The sequence below is a fragment of the Phyllobates terribilis genome, unplaced genomic scaffold (genome assembly GCF_046119375.1).
Source record: "Phyllobates terribilis strain yellow unplaced genomic scaffold, ASM4611937v1 Scaffold_130__1_contigs__length_5004896, whole genome shotgun sequence".
Taxonomy (NCBI): Eukaryota; Metazoa; Chordata; class Amphibia; order Anura; family Dendrobatidae; genus Phyllobates; species Phyllobates terribilis.
In genome coordinates this window covers 424,727-449,708 of record NW_027362890.1, presented here as the reverse complement: position 1 = coordinate 449,708, position 24,982 = coordinate 424,727, and the positions used below count along the sequence as shown (strand labels likewise).

Here is a 24,982-nt window from a genome sequence, read left to right as displayed (position 1 = left end):
GGTCATTTGTGAAATTATAATCATTAGCAGGTTATTACACACTGAAATCAAATAGTTTTCACCTCAAAACTTTATTCTAGGTGATGTTACATTTGCACATAGGACCCCTTGTTCGAAAGGAGCCTCTGAACTCTCTCGTCCATTGAATTTGTCAGGTTTTGGATGCTTTCTGCTTTAATTGTTTTGCATGAGGACGGAATACCCTCCCAGAGCTGTTGCTTAGATGTGAACTGCCTCCCGCCATCATAGACACTCCTTTTGATGATGCTCCAGAGGTTCTGAATGGGGTTGAGGTCAGGGGAGCATGGGGGTCACACCATAAGTTTGTCCCCTTTTATGCCCATAGCAGCCAGAGATGCAGATGTGTTATGTGCAGCATGAGACGGGGCATTTCAAAAATGACCATTTTTTTGTTCTTTATTAAAATGAAAAGGTTGAAAACTCTGCTGTGCATTATAATTTGGAACATGCATTTTGAGCGCAGTTTGAGTGTTTTAATTTTTTTAAAAATATACTGTTATCATAGGCAGTTTGTACAAAACCTTTCAATTGTACTCTAATAGTTATTTGACTGGAAAATTACAATGACTGCAATTCATATAGGTAATTTGGGAAAATCTGAGAAAATATTATTTGCATAATAATTTGAAACACAGTGTAGTAAATCACCCCCTAGCCATAACATAAATCACCCCCCATAGTAAATCACCCCCTAGCCATAACATAAATCACCCCCCATAGTAAATCACCCCCTAGCCATACCATAAATCACTTCCATAGTAAACCATCTCTTAGCAATACCATAAATCACCCCCATAGTAAATCACCCCCCACAATGAATCTTCATCTCCATTCCATCTTCGGTGTCTTCAGCTCTGAAGCACAGAGCACTTTCCACCAATCTGCGCCTCTGCAGCTGCAGCCCCGGTGAGTGGTGTCAGCAACGTGATCACATGACCTGACCCTGAGGTCAGAGCGTCAACACTGGGAGCCAACACGCTGCAGCTTCTCTGAGCCAGTGTCAGCTTGACTTTCTGCTCAGAGAATGGCCAACTCCTAGTGCGGGGGGCGGCAGAACTCTGCCGCCGGGGGAGACACGTCAAACTGCCACATTAGGCGGCCCGACTGCGCCACCCTGCCAGCTGCGCCTGGGTCACATGCCCTGGCTGCCCCCTCTAGATATGACTCTGCAGCTGGCACCCGGCGGCGATCACTCCCGCACAGCCTCTGTGCGGGTGCGATCAGGGCAGAGGTATATATTATTACGCCCTGCGTCAGAAAGGGATTGAGGAGCAGGTTCCCTATACTGTTATAGCATATACAGTGACTGCAAGGCCTGCCCAAAATTTTGAAAAGCCTCAATACCCCTTTGAAGACACATAGAGGAGGTCCTGAGTAAAAAAAATGTCCCCATTATAAAGGAGCGGGTCTCCTATACTGTTAATGTGTATGCAGTGACTGCAAGGGCTGCCCAAATTTTGGAAAAAACCCAATGCCAATTTGAAGACACATAGAGGAGGGCCTCAGTTAAAAAAAAAATTCCCATTATTAAGGAGCAGGTCTCCTATACTGTTATTGCGTATGCAGTGACTGGAAGGGCTGCCCAAATTTTGGAAAAACCCCAATACCCCTTTGAAGAGACTTAGAGGAGGTCTTCATTAAAAAAAATGTTACCATTGTTAAGGAGCGGGTCTTCTATACTGGTAATGCCCATGCACTAAGTGCATGGGCTGAAAAGCCTTTATCCCTGTGGGGTATACATGAACATACTGTATAACCTACAGAATTTTAGAAGTAGGCCTCTAAAAAAATATTCCTATGGGCATCATAAAAACCCTTACAAAAAAATTATGTGGGTGTTGCTTCACGGGTCACCCTGGTGATATGGTGGTGTAGGATAAGGAGAAGGAGGAGGACAACAGAAAATAGACAAAATCAGGAAGAGTATACCCATGTCTGGGTGTGAAGAGGTGCATGGGAATAGACCCCCCCAAAAAAAGCCACTGGATTTGACTTTATGTTCCGCTGCTATCATCCGGTGGTGATGAGAAGTCTGGCCAAATCCAGCCCTTGTTCATTTTTATAAGAGTCAGCCTATTAGCATTTTCAGTTGACAGGTGGATGCGCCTTATAATACCCCGGCGACACTAAAAACCATCTCTGACAAAATGCTAGACTCCAGGACCTCCAAGTCATAGAGAGACAGTTCATGCCATGTGTCCTGCTTGGATACCAAATAGTTGTAAGGCACAGGGGGACGCTGGTACGGTCATCAAGGTAGTCCTTCAGCATCTTCTAAAACTTTTCTTTTTTGTCAAAGTAACCCGCGCATCATATTTGTGTCTCTCTCTCATCTGTACTCCTTGATTGTCCAAGGTACTGTGACCTCTGCCGCCAGCAATTTCAGATGTGAATTTTTTTTTAAATTACAAAACAAGGACCTTCTGGTACTGCAACATTTTACTAGACCTCTCCACCGCGGGAAGGAGAGATAGAAAGTTCTCCTTGTCACGTGGGTCTAGAAGTGTGACCAACCAGTAATTACTGTAGGCCAAAATGTGTACAACGCGAGGGTCATGAGAAAGGCAGAGGAACATAAACTCAGCTATGTGTGCCGAACTGCCACCAGCCAAGTCTTCCCTGTCCTGACCAAGAAGACCACTGTCCATGCTCCCCTACTCATCCTCCTCATTCTCCCTTTCCTTAGGCCATCCACAATGAATAAACGGTATGAATGTCATGTGGTTAATACCGTCTGTAGGGCACGAAACCAGCTCCTCCTCCTCATTAGCACCCAATCCGCGTTGGGATGAGATGAGGCTGGGCTGTGTGGCATCAGCCTGTATGGTTCCTTGCTCCATATGATCGTGCTGTGCCTCTTTAATTGTGAGTAGCGAGCATTTCAGAAGACAGAGAAGCGGGATGGTGACGCTAATTATGGCGTCATCGCCGCTTACCATCTTGGAGTCTTCAAAGTTTTGGAGGACGACACAGATGTCTGACATCTATGCCCACTCATCAGTTCTTATGTGCGGAGGTTGACCTGAATGCCAACGGGCGTGTTGAAGCTGCTACTCAACAACTGCCCACTACTGCTTACAAATAATTCCCAACATGTGCAATGTTGAGTTTCAATGCGTGACGACATGGCACACCAGTCGGTGAGCTAGAAGCACATCGGCATATGGGCCAGCACAATGGCCAAGCATGATGCGTGTGTGAGCTCTCCTCATTTCAGAGCAACCACCAGGTTCCAGCCATTGTCACACACGACCATGCCTGACTGTAGGTTCAGCGGTGACAGCCACAGATCAGCCTGCTCTTTTACAGCTGTCAATAACTCTGCAGCGGTGTGCGGTTTGTCACCTAAGCATATTAGCTTCAGCACAGCCTGTTGTCGCTTGGCCGAGGCAGTGCTTCCAGCTTGCGATTGATGTGGTCAATTTGAAGATGGAGGCGAAGGAGGAGGTGCAGGAGCTGTACAATGTGGGGGCAACCCTGATTGACCCAGGGCCTGCAATCCTTGGCGTTGGGAGGATGTGTTCCGCACCAGGATCCGACTGGGTCCCAGCTTCCACTATCTTAACCCAGTGTGCCGTCAGCGAGATGTACCATCCTTGGCCACAAGCACTTGTCCACGTGTCCATGGTTAGGTGGACCTTCCCAACGTTGTTGAGGGCACGCATAATTTTCTGGGACACGTGCTTGTGTAATACGGGGACAGCACACCGGGAGAAATAGTGGCGGCTGGGACCAAGTACAGAGGGATGGCCTCCGCCGTCAGGTTGCGGAAAGATTCTGTCTCCATGAGCCTAAAAGGCACCATTTCAAGTGCAAGCATTCGAGAAATGTGTGAGTTTAGTAGTGTGGTCTGTGGGGTGTTGGCTGCGTATTTGCGCTTGCGTTCAAAGGACTGGTGTAGGGACAACTGAACGCTGCACTGGGACACGGACTTGGACGCTGACGGTGATGGTTGCAAGTCTGCAATGACAGGTGCAGGGCAGGAGGCATCTTCACCTGCATCATGGACGGAGGCTTGGCGTGCACATACAACAGCGGAACATGCAGTGGTGTCACCCGCAGACACTGTTTCTGGACCCTGGTGTTCGGCCAACTAGTTGGGTGCTTTGCTTTCATGTGCCTGAGCATGCTGGTGGTGGTCAGGCTGTAGTTTTGCAACCCTTGCTGATGTTGGCATAGCAGAGGTTGCAAATTGCCTTTTGGGGTTATCTGGACAGTCTTTAAAAAAGAGCCAGACTTTGGAAAAACTAACAGTTGTACTGGCAACTTCCCTCGTGTTAGTGTTCCGGGGAGCAGTTGCCCGCCTTGTGTCTGTGGCCACCCCACTGCTTGTTCCTGCCTGTTGTGGTCCTATGCCTCCCTCCCCCTCTATGCTGCTGTCCTCATTATGCATGTCACTTTGCCAGATTGGGTCAGTGACTTTGTCGTCCACTACCTCGTCTTCCATGTACGCACCCTGGGCCACCTCCTGACTTGATGGCAATTGTGTCTCATCATCATCCACCTCTTGCGACAGTTTCCCACTGTTGACTTTGTGTGACCGTGACCGTGGCTGTTAAAATATTGCATTGCTATATGCGATCTCCTCTAGCCCTGCCTGAATCAGGCCGGGCGAGAGGCCCGAAACTATAAATGGATAAGTGAACAGCTCTTCAGAGTGTCCAAGTTTGGGATCACTTGTCTATCAGGCACTCGGCATGGTGGGAGGAAGGAGAATCAGTGTGAGGAATATGTGGTCCAGACTCACAGCTACTGAGACGGGACCATGTGGAAGACAGGGTGGTGGTGGTGGCAAACTTACTAGAAGCATTATCTGCTATCCAAACAACAACCTTTCACACTGCTCTAGCTTCAATAGTGTTGATCTGTGGCCCCCTAGAAGTTTGGACAGGAAGTTAGTTCGAGATAATGTGGGTGTTTGTTGTGCTCCCTCAGCAGGCACAGTTTTATCTTGCCCATGGCCTTGGCCTCTGTGTGCACCATTACCATCATGTCCACTTCCCCGTCCCTTGCCACGCATCTTGCCCATTTTAAATGGACTATAATATTTGGCACGCTCCCCAAAATTTCAGGATTATTACTGCAGTAATATCGAATCACGTCTGATGACCATGGTTTTATGCAGTCGCCTACTAGTACGGTATTTCTCAGTGACCAAGTGTGAATAGTTTTGACCAACATACACCTGCAAAACTTTAAATGGAGTGTAATATTTGATGTGCTTCCAAAAATTTCAGGATTATTACCGTAGTAATATAGGATCACGTCTGAAGTCCACGTTTTTATGCAGTCGCCTAATTGTAAGGTATTTTTCAGTGACCAAGTGTGAATACTTTTGACCAACATACGCTTGCCAGAATTTAAATGTAGTGTAATATCTGATACACCCCCCAAAATTTCAGGATTATTGCTGCAGTAATATGGGATTACGTCTGATGACTAGTGATCAGCAAATATGTTCGAAAAACAATCACCAATTTCAAATTCGGCATGAATATGGCAAATTGGGATTCATGATCGGAAACAAGCATTTTTTCTTAAAATCTGCAAAAATCAGTAACATTCGGTGAAAATATGGGTGAAATAATTTAACACTTTCGCTAGCATAGTGGTGGTGTATGATGAGCGGGAGGATGTGTTTAATGACGGAGGGGCTGGGAAGAGCTGACCCTTTTTTTTCCCCTAACTTTATGTGTGCAAATCGCGACTAGCCAATCAGGGCGCAGAAAGCATCCACTCTGTCCAGACACAATGGCTTGTGCCGTTGGCTGCTGAAATCACATGTCCTCTCTATATGAAGAGCGGATATGTTGTGTCAGCGCCATTTCTGATTATAACAAGTCACAGATGCTGCTGCTGGATGCTGCTCCTGCATAGCGAGAGATTTTAGCTAGTTAGATAGGCGGTTGCTTCTAAGTCAGATAGTTTAGATAACTAGTGTCCTGTGTGTCTGTGAAATCGACCTTCCAGCAGATTTTTTTTTCTTGTGCCATTACTGTGTTCCAGAAAAAGACAGCAGGGCCCATGTCATAGGACTTTGTTGTGCATTGTGCTCCATGCTCGAGTATGTCTTAAAAAATCTATTTTTTCACTTTCTAATGTCATACAGCAGGCCCTACTAGCCCACCTTCTAATTTTGTGGGCTTTAAATTCAGCTGTATGCAGAGCAATTGAGTGCAGAGTACAAAAATATTTTTTTTTTCATTTGCTAATGTGATACAGCAAGCTATAAGAGCCCACCTTGTCATTTTGCGGGGGTGAAATTTAGCTGTATGCAGAGTAAAAAATATCTATTTTTTTCAGTTGCTAACAAGTAGTGATGAGCGAATATGTTCGAAATCCGAACTCTAAACTTAAGTTCGACACGAATATGGCACATTCGAATTCGTGATTGGAAACATGAACATTTTTTATTAAATTTGGGAAAATTGGTAACGTTTGCCAAATAAGTGTGGGAACTTGATTGCGGGCAACTACAGCGTTTTTAACAGTTTGGCTAGCATAGTGCTTGTGTATGATGAGCGGGGGTATGTGTTAGATGAGGAAGGAGCTGGTGCTAGCTCAGAACAGGACATATCAGCAGCGCGTTTGTAATCTTTTTTTTTCCCCTGTAACTGTAAGTGAGGAAAGCGCGGCTAGACAATCAGAGCGCTGGAAGCATTCACACTGTCCAGGCACAAGAGCTTCTGTCATTGGGTGCTTAAATCACATGTCCTCTCTATATAAAAAGCGGCCATATTTCCTCGGCGCCATTTTATCCATGTCACAGCCGGTGACAGACGCTGCTCAGTGTGCTCCTCCTGTTTAATGAGAGATATTAGCTAGATAGATGGGCGCTTGTTTGGAAGTCAAATAGTGTAGATAATTCCTCTGCTGCTTACCTGCGAAGTCGAGCTTGCAGCACATTTTTTTCTTGTGCAATTACTGAGATTCAGACAGAAACAGCAGGGTCCATGGCATAGAACTGTGTTGTGCACTGCTTGTATTGTGCTGTATGCACAAATATCCCTTCAGTCTGTTTTTTCACTTGCTAATGTGATAAAACAAGCAAGCCCTTGTAGCCCACCTTTTGATTTTGTGGGGTTGAAATTCAGCTATCTACAGAGCTTGTCAGTGTAGAGCACAAAAACCTTTTCTTTCGTTTGCTAATGTGACAGTGCAAGCTATATTAGGCCACTTTGTCATTTATTGGTAGGTGAAATTCAGCTGTATGCACAGTAAAAAAAAAAAAATTCTGTTGCTAGGCACAGTAGACAAAAGATTTTTTTTGTGTCGCAAACATGATACACTCTGCTATAAGTCACCTACTATTTTAGTGGCATTGAACTTCAGCTGTTGTCAGAGTAAAAAAATATATTTTTTCTGTTGCTAGCCAAACTATAAAAAATATTTGTATCTGTCACAAACGTGATACACTCTGCTATAAGAAAGCTACTACTTTAGTGGCGGTGAACTTCAGATGTTTTCAGAGTAAAAAAATAATTTTTTTCTGTTGCTAGCCAGAGTCCACAAATTTTTTTTTTCTGTCACCAACGTGTTACACTCTGCTATAAGCCACCTAGTCCTTTAGTGGCGGTGAAATTCAGCTGTATGCAGAGCTTCTGCAGGGTAAAAAAAATCTATTTTTTGCTGTGACTAACATGATACAGCAGGTTAGATCTGAGTTTGAAATATCTTGGAGCACATATTCTATGTTATACAGGCCTCATCCACAGTCAAAAGATACTTTCTTCGATTCCTAATGTTATACAGCAGGGGACATCTCAGTTTGAAATAGTTTGGAGAATATCTCATATGTTATACAGGCCTCATCCACAGTAAAAAATACTTTCTTCTGCTACTAACATCATATACTAGAAGACATCTCAGGGTGCCAAGGGAGGGTGGTTCACTGCGATCAAGGGGGGTTGGTGATAGCAGAAAAACTGTTAGTGAAGGTGCAAGAGGCGAGGAACAAATGGAAGAGGAAGAGGTGATGGGGGCGAGCAACAGTCAGAACATGAAGAGGATAATCATCCCCTCTCTGTTGTTCGTGTTTAGCAGGAGGAGACAGAGGAAGCAAGCATCAGAATTAACCAGCCACCAACACAGCATGGGCTTTAAACTCATTGAAGAGCCCGACATACGAGTGCTTTTTTGCTGCACTATCTGCAACATGATCCCCGTATAGTTATGATTCGAAATAGTGCTGACTACTGGGTTGCCACTCTGTTAGATCCACGTTATAATAGTAAATTTTGCCAGATGCTTCCCGCCCTGGAAAGGGACCCGCGAATGCTGGAGTATGGAAACACGCTTTTACATAACCTTAAGATAGGTTTTCCCCAAGACAGCAGTGAAGCACACAGAGTGCATCGCAGCTCTACACTTCCAACCTCCGGCACGTCAATTCGTCATCGCCAAAATATTAGCAGTAGCAGTAGTGTAAGTGGCAGAAGCAATTTTTGTGATCCCTTTCACGCATTTTTTAGTCCGGCTCATGCACCAGCACAACAGAGTACAAGTATGACACGTGGTGAACGACTGGAGAGGATGGTGCTCTCCTGATTGAGTCTCCATCTGCTGGGTTGGCTGTAGTGGAAGAGGTGTAGTTCCTAATTATACTATTTCTACTATAATGAAATTGATGCCACTTCGCTGGTTTCTGCCACTAATTTTCTGGAAATGTGGAGAATCCTAATTGAGTCTCCATCTATTGGGTTTGGCTGTAGTGGAAGAGGTGTCATTCCTAATTCTACAATTTCTACTGTACTGAAATTGAAGCCACTTTGCTGCTGTCTGCCACTAATTTTTGGAAATATGGAGAATCCTGATTGGGTCTCCCATCTGTTGGGTTGGCTATAGTGGGAGAGTTGTCGGTCCCCATTATACTACTTCTACTGTAGTGAAATTGGTGCCACTGTTTTGGTGTTAGGCCCTAATTTTTTTAAATGTTAACACTACTTATTGGGTCTCCATCTGCTGGGTTGGTTGTTATGGAAGAGGTTTTGGTCTCCATTAAACTACTTCTATTCTAGTGAAATTGATGCCACTTCGATGGTGTTAGGCGCTAATTTAGGGAAATGTGAACAATCCTGGTTAGGTCTCCATCTCCTTGGTTGGCTGTAGTGGAAGAGGTGTCGGTCTTAATTACATTATTTCTACCGTAGTGAATTTGAAATCCTGGCCCCCTCCACAACTAATAATATCAGCCCTCAGCGGACCCAGAAAAGGCACATCCATAAGATGTGGCAAATCTGGCGCTTAGCCTTGCTCTTCCCACTGCCATGTAGCGCAGGCGAGTGGGGTAATAGGGTTGGGGTTCATGTCAGCCTTGTATTGGTGACTGACATGAAGCCCAGGTTAGTAATGGAGAGGAGTCTCTAAGTCTTTTATTGAAATAAAATTGCACAGGGTTTTAATAATTTATTTTTCGCCTAATCCGTTGAAGCCCTCGTCTCCTGAAAAAAAACAAAAATATAAAACAACCATATCCCTCACCTGTCCGCCATCGTGACGTAATACAGTGTGTCCCACGGCGATCCGGGTCACTTCTACAGCAACCACATCAATCACTGATGTGACTGCTGTAGAAGACAGCACTATACACTGACAGGGGTGTAATCATCTGAAGATTACCAAAGGATTTTATGTGGCAATGTAGTGCCTAGTGTCAGGAAGCTGGGTTTGCATTCTAGGTCATGGGTCTTTCACCATGACAATGACCCCAAAGATACTTCAAGAAGCACCCAGAAATGGGTGGAAACAAAGTGCTGGAGAGTTATGAAGTGATGAGTCCAGATCTAAATCCCATTGAACACCTGTGGAGAGATCTTAAAATTGCTGTTTGGAGAAAAATATTAAAATCTGAGAGTCTTCAGTGATTGATACCATCTTTTCAGTTAGCTATTAAAAGGTAACAAATTGCAAGCTTTCAAGACTACTCAGGTCTCTTCATCAGACATAGTATAACACAAAATCTGAAGAGTCACATATTTATACACAACATGGCACAGGAATAATGCAATAGATAAGACAAGTGATGTGAAGCAGAACTATCAGTATGGGAGAGGGAGAAGCAGTTGTGGCGGTGAATATTAGAAGAGTTCATAGATAAGGAGTGTGAAAGTTTTATTGTCCTGTGATTGAGGTCTGGTCCATGATTGTGATGCCCCCAAACGGTTTGAGGAGCCCATGCCTTAGTTGATGTAGAAAGACATAAATCCATGCGACACATTCATTCCAGCTCAGAGTGTGTCAAAGATTGTCATAAGTTTGTACTTCCACATTTTCCTGTCTCTCTGAGATCTGAAGTTACCTTGCAATACAAGTAATTTCATGTCTATTTTTATTGGTGGGAAGAGCAGATTTTGTCCTTAACTTGCCCTGAACAAAAATGGCCGATTTGGCAGTGCGCATGGGTGCTGTGGGGCTGGGAATGAGCATGTGTGCGGGGCTTCCATCAGATTGGTCACGTGTCTCTGACGTAACAGGAAGTCATTCTTCCTGACCCGTGGCCACTGGGAAACGCCCCCTCACTGCTCCTCTACCGGCCTGACACAGCTCGCATGCGCCGGTGATGCCAATTAAGCATCAGAGGCGCTCCTATAAAACTCCCCATTTGCACACTCCTCTCCACATGACCCAGGAAGCAGCATCTAGCGAAACACGTGTCAGGGCTGCACTTTGACATGGAGGGACGCATGACTTCTGGATACAGTATGGGTGAGCAATAATTTACATTTGGGGACCTGTTGGCACTTTAGAGAGGGATATAGGGACGGATTCTTTTACCCTTGTCATAATACTGGGACCCAATTTTGCTACTTTGCACAAGGACCCTTAACTGTACCAGATGCACTTTATTTCCCCTCTGTTGCCTTCGTGTTATTCTTTTCCCCTACCTTGGCTCTCTGCTCAGTCCTTTGTTTATCATATTATTGTCTCCAAGATTTGTATAAGCTGTCCACAATGTAACCGATTAATAAACATAATTGCATTTTGAGCACTAGCATGGACATTCTTGATGTTCTTATTTGGACCATTATGTACTCATTATTTTTGGTATAATTTCATGTCTATGATGCTGTGATCAGGGATAAAAAAATGATTGGCCACAGGTATATCTATTCTTTTTTCTTTTATTGTGTGGCGATGAGAATTCATCCTTGTTCTAAGTTTTTGCCCTGTCTCCCCTACATACAGACCCCCAGCTGGACATTTGATACATATAATTAAGTACATTACATGTGATGCAGCTGAAAGTACCCGAGATCTTGTGGTCCTGATTAGTGTTGAGCCACCCCCGTAGTGTTCGGGTTCGGTTCGGTTCGTCGAACACCGGGATGTTCGAGGAACTGTTCGTCGAACACCTTAGAACACCGTCGAACACCGTTAAAACCAATGGCAGGCAAACAAAAACACATAGAAACACATAGAAAACACCTGCAAAGGTGTCCAAAAGCTGACAAACTGCTCAGAAGACACTCTCTTTAAAAAAGCCGGCCGGCAAATTCAGCAGCGGCATACACCGGTACCCGACAATTTAGACAAGAAGGAATAGAGCATCACACATAGATTAGATAGATAGAAACATGTCAGTCACACATATAAGAAGCACAGTGATAGTGTTGCTTACTGTACTTGTCATTTAGTGTAAAGGATTTATTTAAAAAAATAATAGTGTTTTCATGCACTGTCTCTTTAAAAAAGCCGGCCGGCAATTCAGCAGCGGTACCCGACAATTTAGAACAGAAAGATAGAGCATCACACATAGATTAGATAGATAGAAACATGTCAGTCACATATATATGAAGTACAGTGATAGTGTTGGTTACTGTACTTGTCATTTAGTATTAAAATAAAGGATTTATTATTAAAAAAATTGGCGTGGGGTTCCCCTTAATTTTAGGCTCTAGCGGAGGTTAAGCAGACGGCTGGGGCAGATGTTTGAAGCCTGGGAAGGGGGTAATACCCACGGAGCTTCCCAGGCTACTAATATCAGCCCCCAGCTGAATACATAGCCTTTACTAGCTATTAAAATGGGGGACCCCCCCAAAAAAATGACGTGGGGTCCCCCCTAATTTAATAGCTAGCAAAGGCTAGGCAGACAGCTGGGGGCTGATATTAATAGCCCAGGAAGGGAGCCATGAATATTGGCCCCCTCCCAGGCTAGAAACACCAGCCGTCAGCCGCCCCAGAAATGGCGCATTCATAGGATGCGCCAATTCTGGCACTTAGCCTCGCTCTTCCACGCTGCCCTGGTGCGGTGGCAGGGGGTAATAGGGTTGGGGTTGATGTCAGCTTATAATGCCAGCTGACATCAAGCCCGGGTTAGTAATGGAGAGGCGTCTATAAGACACCCCCATTACTAACCCCATAGTCAAAGTTAAAAAAAACACAAACACCCAGAATAAAGTCCTTTAATTGAAATAAAGACACAATCCTTTATTGTTCTAAATTAAACCATACTTACCATCACGCCCATTCCAGCTGAAGCCAACGATCTCCTGCAATAAAAGAAAAATAATAAAGCAACCTCATCCTTACCTTTCCATGGTTCCCACGACAGCTTCAGCTCTGCTACATCGAGATGACAGGCTGGACCGCAGCAGAACGCTGCCATCCAGCCTCTCATCCCGCAGACACTGAGAAGCGCAGGCTTGCTTGCGCTGCTCAGCGTCTCTCTGTGACGACATCCAGATGAGCCGAGTTCATGTCCAATGAACTCGGCTCACCTCATGCACGTCACTGACAGCGTGGGAAAATTCTCACGCTGAAGCGGTGAGTGCAGGAGAATTCTCCCACGCTGTCAGTGACGTGCATAAGGTGAGCTCATGTCCAATGAACTCAGCTCACCTCCTGCACGTCACTGACAGCGTGGGAGAATTCTCCTGCACTCAGCGCTTCAGCGTGAGAATTCTCCCACGCTGTCAGTGACGTGCATGAGGTGAGCCGAGTTCATTGGACATGAGCTCACCTCATGCACATCACTGACAGCGTGGGAGAATTCTCCTGCACTCAGCACTTCAGCGTGAGAATTTTCCCACGCTGTCAGTGACGTGCAGGAGGTGAGCTGAGTTCATTGGACATGAGCTCACCTCATGCACATCACTGACAGCGTGGGAGAATTCTCCTGCACTCAGCACTTCAGCGTGAGAATTTTCCCACGCTGTCAGTGACGTGCATGAGGTGAGCCGAGTTCATTGGACATGACCTCGGCTCATCTGGATGCCGTCACAGCGAGACAGTGAGGAGCGCAAGCATGCCTGCGCTTCTCAGTGTCTGCGGGATGACAGGCTGGATGGCAGCGTTCTGCTGCGGTCCAGCCAGTCATCTCGATGTAGCAGAGCTGAAGCTGTCGTGGGAACCATGGAAAGGTAAGGATGAGGTTGGTTTATTATTTTTCTTTTATTGCAGGAGATCGTTGGCTTCAGCTGGAATGGGTGTGATGGTAAGTATGGTTTAATTTAGAACAATAAAGAATTGTGTCTTTATTTCAATTAAAGGACTTTATTCTGGGTGTTGTGTTTTTTTTAAATACTTTACTAGAAATTCATGGCGGTCATGTCTAATACTGGCGTGACTCCATGAATTTTGGGCTTGGGGCCAGCTGATAATACCAAGCTGGCCCTAACCCCTTTATTACCCAGTGAGCCACCGCACCAGGGCCCTGGATGAGTTGGGTACAGCGCCAGAAGATGGCGCTTCTATGAACGCGCCATTTTCCGGGGTGGCTGCGGACTGCAATTTGTAGCGGGGGGGGGCCCAGAAAGCTTGGGCCTCCCTGCGCTGCAGATTCCAGCCCCCAGCTGCCTAGTTGTACCTGGCTGGACACAAAAATAGGGCGAAGCCCCACGTACTTTTTTTTTAATTATTTCATGAAATTCATGAAATAATTAAGAAAAAAAGGCCTTCCCTATATTGTTGTGTCCGGCCAGGTACAAATAGGCAGCTGGTGGTTGGGGGCAGCCCGTTCCTGCCTGCTGTACCTGGCTGGACACAAATATAGTGCGAAGCCCCACTTCAATTTTTTTTAATTATTTCATGAAATTCATGAAATAATTAAGAAAAAAAGGCCTTCCCTATATTGTTGTGTCCGGCCAGGTACAAATAGGCAGCTGGTGGTTGGGGGCAGCCCGTTCCTGCCTGCTGTACCTGGCTGGACACAAATATAGTGCGAAGCCCCACTTCAATTTTTTTTAATTATTTCATGAAATTCATGAAATAATTAAGAAAAAAAGGGCTTCCCTATATTGTTGTGTCCGGCCAGGTACAAATAGGCAGCTGGTGGATGGGGGCAGCCCGTTCCTGCCTGCTGTACCTGGCTGGACACTAATATAGTGCGAAGCCCCACTTCAATTTTTTTAAATTATTTCAGGAAATTCATGAAATAATTTTAAAAAAATTGACGTGGGGCTTCGCACTATATTTGTGTCCAGCCAGGTACAGCAGGCAGGAACGGGCTGCCCCCAACCACCAGCTGCCTATTTGTACCTGGCCGGACACAACAATATAGGGAAGCCCTTTTTTTCTTAATTATTTCATGAAATAATTTAAAGAAAATTGACGTGGGGCTTCGCCCTGTTTTTGTGTCCAGCCAGGTACAACTAGGCAGCTGGGGGCTGGAATCCGCAGCGCAGGGAGGCCCAAGCTTTCTGGGCCACCCCCGCTGCAAATTGCAGTCCGCAGCCACCCCGGAAAATGGCGCGTTCATAGAAGCGCCATCTTCTGGCGCTGTACCCAACTCATCCAGGGCCCTGATGCGGTGGCTCACTGGGTAATAAAGGGGTTAGGGCCAGCTTGGCATTATCAGCTGGCCCTAAGCCCGAAATTCATGGGGTCACGCCAATATTAGACATGACCACCATGAATTTCTAGTAAAGTATTTAAAAAAAACACAACACCCAGAAAAAAGTCCTTTAATTGAAATAAACACACAATTCTTTATTGTTCTAAATTAAACCATACTTACCATCACGCCCATTCCAGCTGAAGCCAACGATCTCCTGAAATAAAAGAAAAATAATAAAGCAACATCATCCTTACCTTTCCATGGTTCCCATGACAGCTTCAGCTCTGCTACATCGAGATGACAGGCTGGACCGCAGCAGAACGCTGCCATCCAGCCTGTCATCCCGCAGACACTGAGAACCGCAGGCTTGCTTGCGCTCCACAGTGAGGGCATCCAGATGAGCCGAGTTATTGTCCAATGAACTCGGCTCACCTCATGCACGTCACTGACAGCGTGGGAAAATTCTCCTGCACTCAGCGCTTCAGCGTGGGAGAATTCTCACACTGAAGCGCTGAGTGCAGGAGAATTCTCCCACGCTGTCAGTGACGTGCAGGAGGTGAGCTGAGTTCATTGGACATGAGCTCACCTTATGCACCTCACTGACAGCGTGGGAAAATTCTCCTGCACTCAGCGCTTCAGCGTGGGAGAATTCTCACGCTGAAGCGCTGAGTGCAGGAGAATTCTCCCACGCTGTCAGTGACGTGCAGGAGGTGAGCTGAGTTCATTGGACATGAGCTCACCTTATGCACGTCACTGACAGCGTGGGAGAATTCTCCTGCACTCACCGCTTCAGCGTGAGAATTTTCCCACGCTGTCAGTGACGTGCATGAGGTGAGCCGAGTTCATTGGACATGAAGCTGTCATGGGAACCATGGAAAGGTAAAGATGATGTTGGTTTATTATTTTTCTTTTATTGCAGGAGATCGTTGGCTTCAGCTGGAATGGGCGTGATGGTAAGTATGGTTTAATTTAGAACAATAAAGGATTGTGTCTTTATTTCAATTAAAGGACTTTATTCTGGGTGTTTGTGTTTTTTTTAACTTTGACTATGGGGTTAGTAATGGGGGTGTCTTATAGACGCCTCTCCATTACTAACCTGGGCTTGATGTCAGCTGGCATTATAAGCTGACATCAACCCCAACCCTATTACCCCCTGCCACCGCACCAGGGCAGCGTGGAAGAGCGAGGCTAAGTGCCAGAATTGGCGCATCCTATGAATGCGCCATTTCTGGGGCGGCTGACGGCTGGTGTTTCTAGCCTGGGAGGGGGCCAATATTCATGGCTCCCTTCCTGGGCTATTAATATCAGCCCCCAGCTGTCTGCCTAGCCTTTGCTAGCTATTAAATTAGGGGGGACCCCACGTCATTTTTTTGGGGGGGTCCCCCATTTTAATAGCTAGTAAAGGCTATGTATTCAGCTGGGGGCTGATATTAGTAGCCTGGGAAGCTCCGTGGGTATTACCCCCTTCCCAGGCTTCAAACATCTGCCCCAGCCGTCTGCTTAACCTCCGCTAGAGCCTAAAATTAAGGGGAACCCCACGCCAATTTTTTTAATAATAAATCCTTTATTTTAATACTAAATGACAAGTACAGTAACCAACACTATCACTGTACTTCATATATATGTGACTGACATGTTTCTATCTAATCTATGTGTGAAGCTCTATTCTGTCTGTTATAAATTGTCGGGAACAGATGCTGAATTGCCGGCCGGCTTTTTTAAAGAGACGGTGCATGAAAACACTATTATTTTTTTTGATAAATCCTTTACGCTAAATGACAAGTACAGTAAGCAGCACTGTCACTGTACTTCATATATATGTGACTGACATGTTTCTATCTATCTAATCTATGTGTGATTCTCTATTCTTTCTATTCTAAATTGTCGGGTACCGCTGCTGAATTGCCGGCCGGCTTTTTTAAAGAGACGGTGCATGAAAACACTATTATTTTTTTTGATAAATCCTTTACGCTAAATGACAAGTACAGTAAGCAGCACTTTCACTGTACTTCGTATATATGTGGCTGACATGTTTATATCTATCTAATCTATGTGTGAAGCTCTATTCTTTCGGTTCTAAATTGTCGGGTACAGGTGTATGCCGCTGCTGAATTGCCGGCTTTTCATGTTTCACTGTTGGCATTGTTCCCATCGATTTGGGCAATCACTGTAATGCCACAACCACCATGGCTGTGGCATTACAGTGAGTGGCAGACAATCCCTGCATGATTGGTGCTCTAAATAGCGCCAGACATGCAGGACACGCTTTTGGTGCACGAACAGTTATCGAACATAACCTCGAACAGCCGAATTTTTTGCAAATCGTTCGGGTTCGTCGAACAACTCGAACACCGCCCAAAACAGCTCGAATTTGAGATTGGCGAACAGTTCTAGTCGAACACCGCTCATCTCTAGTCCTGATGCGAGTTGGGATCTTTATCTTCTCAGAGTCATTATAAATGGACAGGTTTTACATTTTTTCTGGTTGCAGGGAAAGGTTCATGTAGCTATTGGAGAGGACAGGGAGCTTCTGACAATAATGCTTTTTAGATTTGGGGACTGCCTAAAACACAGAAGTGGGAGATCTGGAAATATAGATTGTAACCGGGCATCTTTTTGTAATAAAGGTTGTAATTTCCATGCAGCTCTCTTTAGCGCTGCCAAATTTGGATTGTAGGTGACTACTAGAGGCACCAAGTTGCCCTTGTTCAAAAAGGTCTTTTTGAGGCCACCAAGGTGTTTGTCTCTGTCCATAGGGTTGGAACATATCCGATTGTATCTGATGGCTTGGCTTTAGCCCATACAGTTTTTTTATGTGTTTTGGATGGAAACTGAACTGACCCATTTAAGGTATGTTGGACGGTTAATTGGATGTCTCTATTTCATTGTTCTGTAGCTTAATGAAGGTGTCCAAAAAGTTAATTTCAGTACAGGAGTAGTTGAGTGTTAAGTTGATGGTTGTAAACAAATACTTCTTTCCGTATATTTTTTCTATCGAGGCCTTCTTATCAGATGTGATCGATTAATGACTATCACGATATTCTTATGAAAAAATGTATCGATTTATTCTCAGATTGTCCATTAAAAAGAATGATTACATAAAATAATTAAATAGTTACAGAGTGATTGTCCATTTGTCCATAATTAGCTTAATAATTGAGATTCACCCATCTTTCCCTGGGATCCTGGATGGTAGATTGCGTCTGTCTGTGTCCAGCACGTCTCAGGATGACACCATGTGTCCGGGTAAAGAACGTGTTTCCTTGGGCCTACATCAGCAGCTGGTTTACACACATATCCTTGTCCTGTGGAATGGCAAGAGACCCCCCCCTGTCTCTAACATGGGCTTTTATAGGCCTGTCATATAGCACCTGTTCTTCTAATTATGGTGCTGAACTAAAAATACACAAATAGCGCATGTCATCTAGAAACCCTAGCACGATGGCTGATGCAATCTTATGTATGGTACAGAATTCAGAATTAAGAATAAAATGTATATCCATAATTAATATTTAACAATGGTGAGATAAAATTGATTAAAGTGTTCATGGAACGTCTTAAGCTGTTGCTCAGATTCCGTCCAGATGATTAAAATATCATCAAAGTAATGGTAGTAGGCAAGAGCCCTGATGGGACATGTGGACAAGAAGTCACTTTCAAGCTTGGCCATTAAAAGATTTGCGTACTGTGGAGCCATGTTACTTCCTATTGCTGTACCAGTCTCTTGTAGATATATATTGTTATGTTATCAAATTCTAATAATTGTGGGCGAAGATGAATTTTGTAATTTTCACCACAAAGGTGAAATAATCCTCCTGGTCTGTTTGCTTTCTCTCCCAGTACCTTTTCCTTCTACCACTGTTAGGTTTCTGGGAAGTTATACTTGCTCCTTTTATTTTTGGTTCTCATTAGCTTGCCTTCTTTGCCCTATATGAATGTGTTTTAGTTTCTCACTCAGGGTTTTTCATATCTTATGTCACACTTTTCTTTCCCCTTGTTGACAGTGTGTTGCAGACTCCCCTCTGGTTCCTCAGGAAATACGAGAAACTCCTCAACTGTCTATTTGGTAGTTAGGTCCGAGGTGGTGTTTTAAGTTGTGCAGCTAGGGCCTTTCTAGTGTATACAGAGACCAGTTGGGTGTAGTTGAGTCATTCTCCCCTGTGTGGGTTCTCTCGTGGCTATCAAGATGCGCTTTCTGGTTAAAACATTTCCCACATTTTGAACATGAAAAAGGCTTCTCCCCTGTGTGACTTCTCTGATGTTTATTAAGAGTTGATTTCCGTGTAAAATATTTCCCACATTCTGAACATGAAAATGGCTTCTCCCCTGTGTGAGTTCTTTGATGTTTGATAAGATTTGATTTCTGGTTAAAACATTTCCCACATTCTGAACATGAAAAAGGCTTCTCCCCTGTGTGAGTTCTTTGATGTTGGATAAGATTTGATTTCTGGTTAAAACATTTCCCACATTCTGAACATGAAAAAGGCTTCTCCCCTGTGTGACTTCTCTGATGTTTATTAAGAGTTGATTTCCGTGTAAAATATTTCCCACATTCTGAACATGAAAAAGGCTTCTCCCCTGTGTGAGTTCTTTGATGTTTGATAAGATTTGATTTCTGGTTAAAACATTTCCCACAATCTGAACATGAAAAAGGCTTCTCCCCTGTGTGGGTTCTCTGGTGCTTAACAAAATAACATTTCTGGTTAAAACATTTTCCACATTCTGAACATGAAAATGGCTTCTCCCCTGTGTGGGTTCTCTGATGTCTGATTAGATTTGATGTCGCTATAAAACATTTCCCACATTCTGAACATGAAAATTGCCTCTCCCCTGTGTGGGTTCTTTGGTGTTTAACAACATCTGATTCATGTTTAAAACATTTTCCACATTCTGAACATAAAAAAGGCTTCTCCCCTGTGTGAGTTTTGTGATGTCTGATAAGATCTGATTTATTTACAAAACATTTCCCACATTCTGAACATGGAAATGGCTTCTCCCCTGTGTGAGTTCGCAGATGCTTGATAAGATTTGATTTCTTTGCAAAACATTTCCCACATTCTGAACATGAAAATGGCTTCTCCCCTGTGTGAGTTCTCTGATGTGCGAAAAGATTTGTTATCGATGTATAAGATTTCCCACATTCTGAACATGAAAAAGGCTTCTCCCCTGTGTGGGTTCTCTGGTGGCCATCAAGATTTGCTTTCCATTTAAAACATTTCCCACATTCTGAACATGAAAAAGGCTTCTCTTCTTTGTGGGTTCTCTGGTGACTGAGAAGAGATATTTTCTGCACAAAACATTTTCCACATTCTGAACATGAAAATGGCTTCTCCCCTGTGTGGGTTCTCTGGTGGGTATCAAGATTTCTTTTCCATTTAAAACATTTCCCACATTTGGAACATAAAAAAGGCTTCTCTTCTGTGTGGGTTCTCTTGTGTTTGAGAAGATATATTTTCTTTACAAAACATTTCCCACATTTTAAACATGAAAATGGCATCTCCAATGTATGAGTTCTCTGGTGACTAACAAGATCCGATTTCTGGTTAAAACATCTCCCACAATTGGAACAGGAAATTCGATTGTCTCCTGTGTACATTTTTTGATGTTTAAGAAAATACTTTTTGAGGGGAAAACTATTTCCATATTCTGACTGTGAAAATGGCTTCTTTCGTTTAGGAGCAGTTCGTCTGTTAATGCCTCTTTTGTGACTGTGATTTTCCTTAGTAGTCGGTAATGAATCAGAAGTCAGGACCTGTTTTAAAGAATCCGATGACAAATCTTTGTTGTGAAGGGATGATGGTAAATCTGGAGTAATGGCATTCACTTCAATTGTATCCTGTGGGATCTCAAGATCATCTGATTTAGAAATTGAAGAGGTCAGCTGTCCCTCTGATCTCCTGGTACAGTCATCTGCCAAGAATAAAACCAATTATTATTTTTGAAGAAAATATCCTTGAATTTTATATTTCTGAACATTTAAACTGTCTGTAGAAATGGCAAGTTACGTAATAACATTGAATTATTCACTAAGACACTGACAGTTCACAGTCTAATATAAAACCTCATAGCATGAACCAGTAGAGCGTGGTCCATCATCTGCCAGTGTAAAAACTGAAGTTTCTACATTATTATGGTCTCAAATGCTCCTGAAAAGCAACATGGCTTCCATAACCCAATTCAGCAATATCACTCCAATCTCCCCCTTGCTTCTGAGCCTTGCAGCGTGCCCAAACCACATTTAGCATCCATATATTTGGCATTACTCTAGTAAGAAGAACCCGCTTAATTTATAGTGTGTGTGTGTGTGTGTGTGTGTGTGTGTGTGTGTGTGTGTGTGTGTGTGTGTGTGTGTGTGTGTGTGTGTATCTCCTGGAGTACAATATGAACACTATGTGTTGGGCAATAAAATAATATATTTGCAATTTTCAGTCTCGCAACATCCAGGCGTGCAAATTTCCAGAAAGTGGTTGTGGAGTCAAAATCGTCACTACTCCTATAGATTAATTTCCTGAGGGTTATAATTTCCAAAACGGAGTCACTTTCTGGGGATTTCTACTGCTCTGATTTTCTGTCATTTTGTCATATTAGGGCTTCTGCAAATCGTGGGTCTCATCACCTCTGGGATCTGCTCCTGCGGCATCTGCTTCTGTCACCATACGTGGCCTCATTCATTCTGCAGAGAATCTAACTTCATGGTATATGTAGTCAAATGCCCATGTGGTCTACAATACGTATGGAAAACTATTCAACACATCAGGGACCGCATTGTCAAACACAAATCCACTATCCGTTGTGGCAAAACCTGGTTACTACTACCCTATCATTTCGCCAGGTATACAGTATAACAACTCAGGTTCCAGGTGATCGAACAAGTATCCAGACCCAGACAAGGTGATAACTTTATTAAAATCCTTAAACAGCGGGAGTGGTTCTAGATCCACGTCCTTCATACACTGTCCCTCAAGGCTCTCAACCATGAAATAGATTGGCTAACCTGATCTTTTTTTCAGACACGCCAGATCAGCTCTATAACCCACTCCTACTCCCCCTCTCCAAGGGAGTTCCTCAAACCCCTTCCCCTCTCCCCTGCCCTCCCACTCAGATCTCCTCCACCCCTTCTCCTCCCCTTCTTACACACAGCTCCTATGTGTCATTCTTGCAAATCTAAGTACATACAAGGGACATACCCTCACACTGTATAGTTTCATACAAGACTCCATACATTTCCTACATCCCTCTCCATTATTGCTTTAATCCAGGGCACCATTTGACCCAACCAACAGAAGTAGTTTTTTTCCCCCACCCAGATCAACCTCACTTTTGCCGCTCATCCACACACCGTGATGACAATATAACAAAACTATCGCATATAACCTACAGCACAAGCGCGGACTTTGCCCATCGCAATGGTTAAGCTACATGTGACACAACCATACAGTGAGCAGGCACTACCCAACAGACCCAGTCCCTGTGCCATGTCACCCGCCCGTGACACAACTTCCGGTGGGCGGGTATGACGCACGCACTTCCAGTTCGGCAGTAATTGCGGAAACTTACCTAAACCCTCCAGCTGCAACCAGAGACAGATGCACGAGACGAAGGAGTGGGAGCGCCAGAACGCCGGTTCACAGCTCCATTAAAGGTAGCCACCCAGCACACGTTGTGCAGACAGACAAGCCACCTGATCATAAAACATGCTTCTATACTGATCTGTTTGGGCACCTGTACTCCCTATATGTCTCTGCCCTGTTACTTAATAAGCTTCATTACTTATCTGAGTGGGGCCCTATATTGCTGATATGTCTCTGCCCTATACCTAACATGCCTTTATACTCATCTGATACCTAACTTATTTACCACCTAAGCTCTATCGTTCTACTCTTTGGCCTTCCTCTGGCTCCTTTATGTAATCATTAACCCCTTTTTGACATTATAAGTAATAATTATTACATTTGGCGGATCGCACCCGCGCAGACGCTGTGCGGGTACGACAGGCACCAGGTGTCAGCTGATTCTGACAGCTGACACCCATCACTCAGTGCCAGGAGCGGTGCCCGCTCTGCTTCCGGCATTTTAACCCCATAAATGATGCAATTGCAGCATTTAGCGAGCTAGCAGAGGGACAAAAGCGTTTCTGCTCTTGGGTCAGAGACCCCTTATAACTGCGATCAGACTGCAGAAAGTGAAAGTGGGACTAAAATATATATGATGCAAGATGCTGTGGTAGCCATGCTGGTTCAGTATGCCTTCAATTTTGAATAAATCCCCAACAGTGTCAGCAGCAAAGCACCCCCACACCATCACACCTCCTCCTCCATGCTTCACGGTGGGAACCAGGCATGTAGAGTCCATCCGTTCTGCATCGCACAAAGACACGGTGGTTGGAACCAAAGATCTCAAATTTGGACTCATCAGACCAAAGCACAGATTTCCACTGGTCTATACTGTATGTAAGCTCATCAAGAGAATGCCAAGAGTGTGCAAAGCAGTCATCAAAGCAAAAGGTGGCTACTGTGAAGAACCTAGAATATAAGACATATTTTCAGTTGTTTCACACTTTTTTGTTAAGTATATAATTCCACATGTGTTAATTCATAGTTTTGATGCCTTCAGTATGAATGTACAATTTTCATAGTCATGAAAATACAGAAAAATCTTTAAATGAGGTGTGTCCAAACTTTTGGTCTGTACTATATATATATGTACCCATACCCATCAATAAATATTCTGAAAAAAAAACCTATAAAAGTACACATATTTGGCATCGCCGCATCCAGAACGACCTGACCTATAAAAATGTCCCACTAGTTAACCCCTTTAGTGAACACGGTAAAAAAAAAAAAAAAAAAAGGCAAAAAACAGTGCTTTATCATCATCATACCACCGAACAAAAAGTGAAATAAAATGCGATCAAAAGACGAATGTAAATAAACATGGGACCACTGAAGACGTCATCTTGTCCTGCAAAAAACAAGCTGCCAGACAGTTTCCTCAGCCGAAAAATAAATTTATGCGATGTAAAAAAATTATTCTTCGATAAAATTGTTGGTTTTTGTTTATTCTGCCTCACAAAAATCGGAATAGAAAGTGATCAAAAAATGTCACATCGCCGAAAATGGTAATAAAAACGTCAACTTGTCCCCCAAAAAACAAACCTTACATGACTGTCGGCCGAAATATGGAAAAATTATAGCTCTCAAAATATGGCAATGCAAAAACTAGTCTTTTTTTTTTTTGCAAAGTCTTATAGTGTATGATAGCTTTCAATCATAAAAATCAGATATAAATCTGGTATCGCTGTAATCGCAGTGACCCAAAGAATAAAGTTGTCTAATCACTTATACCGCACGAGGAACGGCGTAAAAAATAAATAAAACCAATTCTTCACCTGCTGCTGATTTGTTCCTTCTGCCTCCCAAAAATCGCAGTAAGGCTCGGCTCACATTTATCCTGCGCTCTGTGCTGAGCGCTTACACCGGGGTTTCTGTGTAAATCTCTGAAATAAATTATTCAGACGGAAACCCCTGATGGAAGATTCCCAGTAATGAGGCAGATGGAGGCACGGTGGACGCCGTCTGGCCTGTGATCCCAGTGTCTGTCTTTTTATTAGGCGTGCATAAAAGTGCCCTCGGCCACAGTTTTGTAAACCTCTGAAAGGACACCGCTAAACAAAGGCAAGACGAACTCCAGAGTAACTTTGCTGCCTCATTATAGTGAATGGATTCCTTGGGATAGGGTTAGGATTATGTTGGGATTAGGGTTAAGGTTACGATTAGGATTAGGGTTGTGTTGAGGTTAGGATTAGACCTACGATTAGGGTTGGGGTTAGGGTTGTGTTAGGGTTAGCAGTAAAGAAAAAAAATGACGATATGGCGACTAGTGTTGAGCGCAAGTGCTCGCTACTTGACTTCATCAGGTGCTCGGGTATGCGCCTAGTATCGCGGGTGCTCAAGTGACATGCTTGAGTCTCCGCCCCATATGTTTCGTGTTTGTTATACAGCTAAAAAAAAAAACACGTGGGAATTGCCTACCATACACGTGCAATTCCGCAGCGGAAACGCTTTTAAAACACTTGGTAATACGTGCCTCATGGTCCCCAATGAAAATCTGCATGTTCTGTGCACGTGCTGCGGAATTTTCCGCAGCGGATTTTCTGTGCAGAAAAATCCGCAGCATGTCCATTATTTG

General features: G+C 44.0%; 1 pseudogene; it reads right to left on the bottom strand.

Moving 5' to 3' along the window:
* LOC141203906 (uncharacterized) overlaps positions 1-20,846 on the bottom strand; it is a 48,380-nt pseudogene extending 27,534 nt beyond the window's left edge.
* Between the last annotated feature and the right edge of the window lie 4,136 nt (positions 20,847-24,982).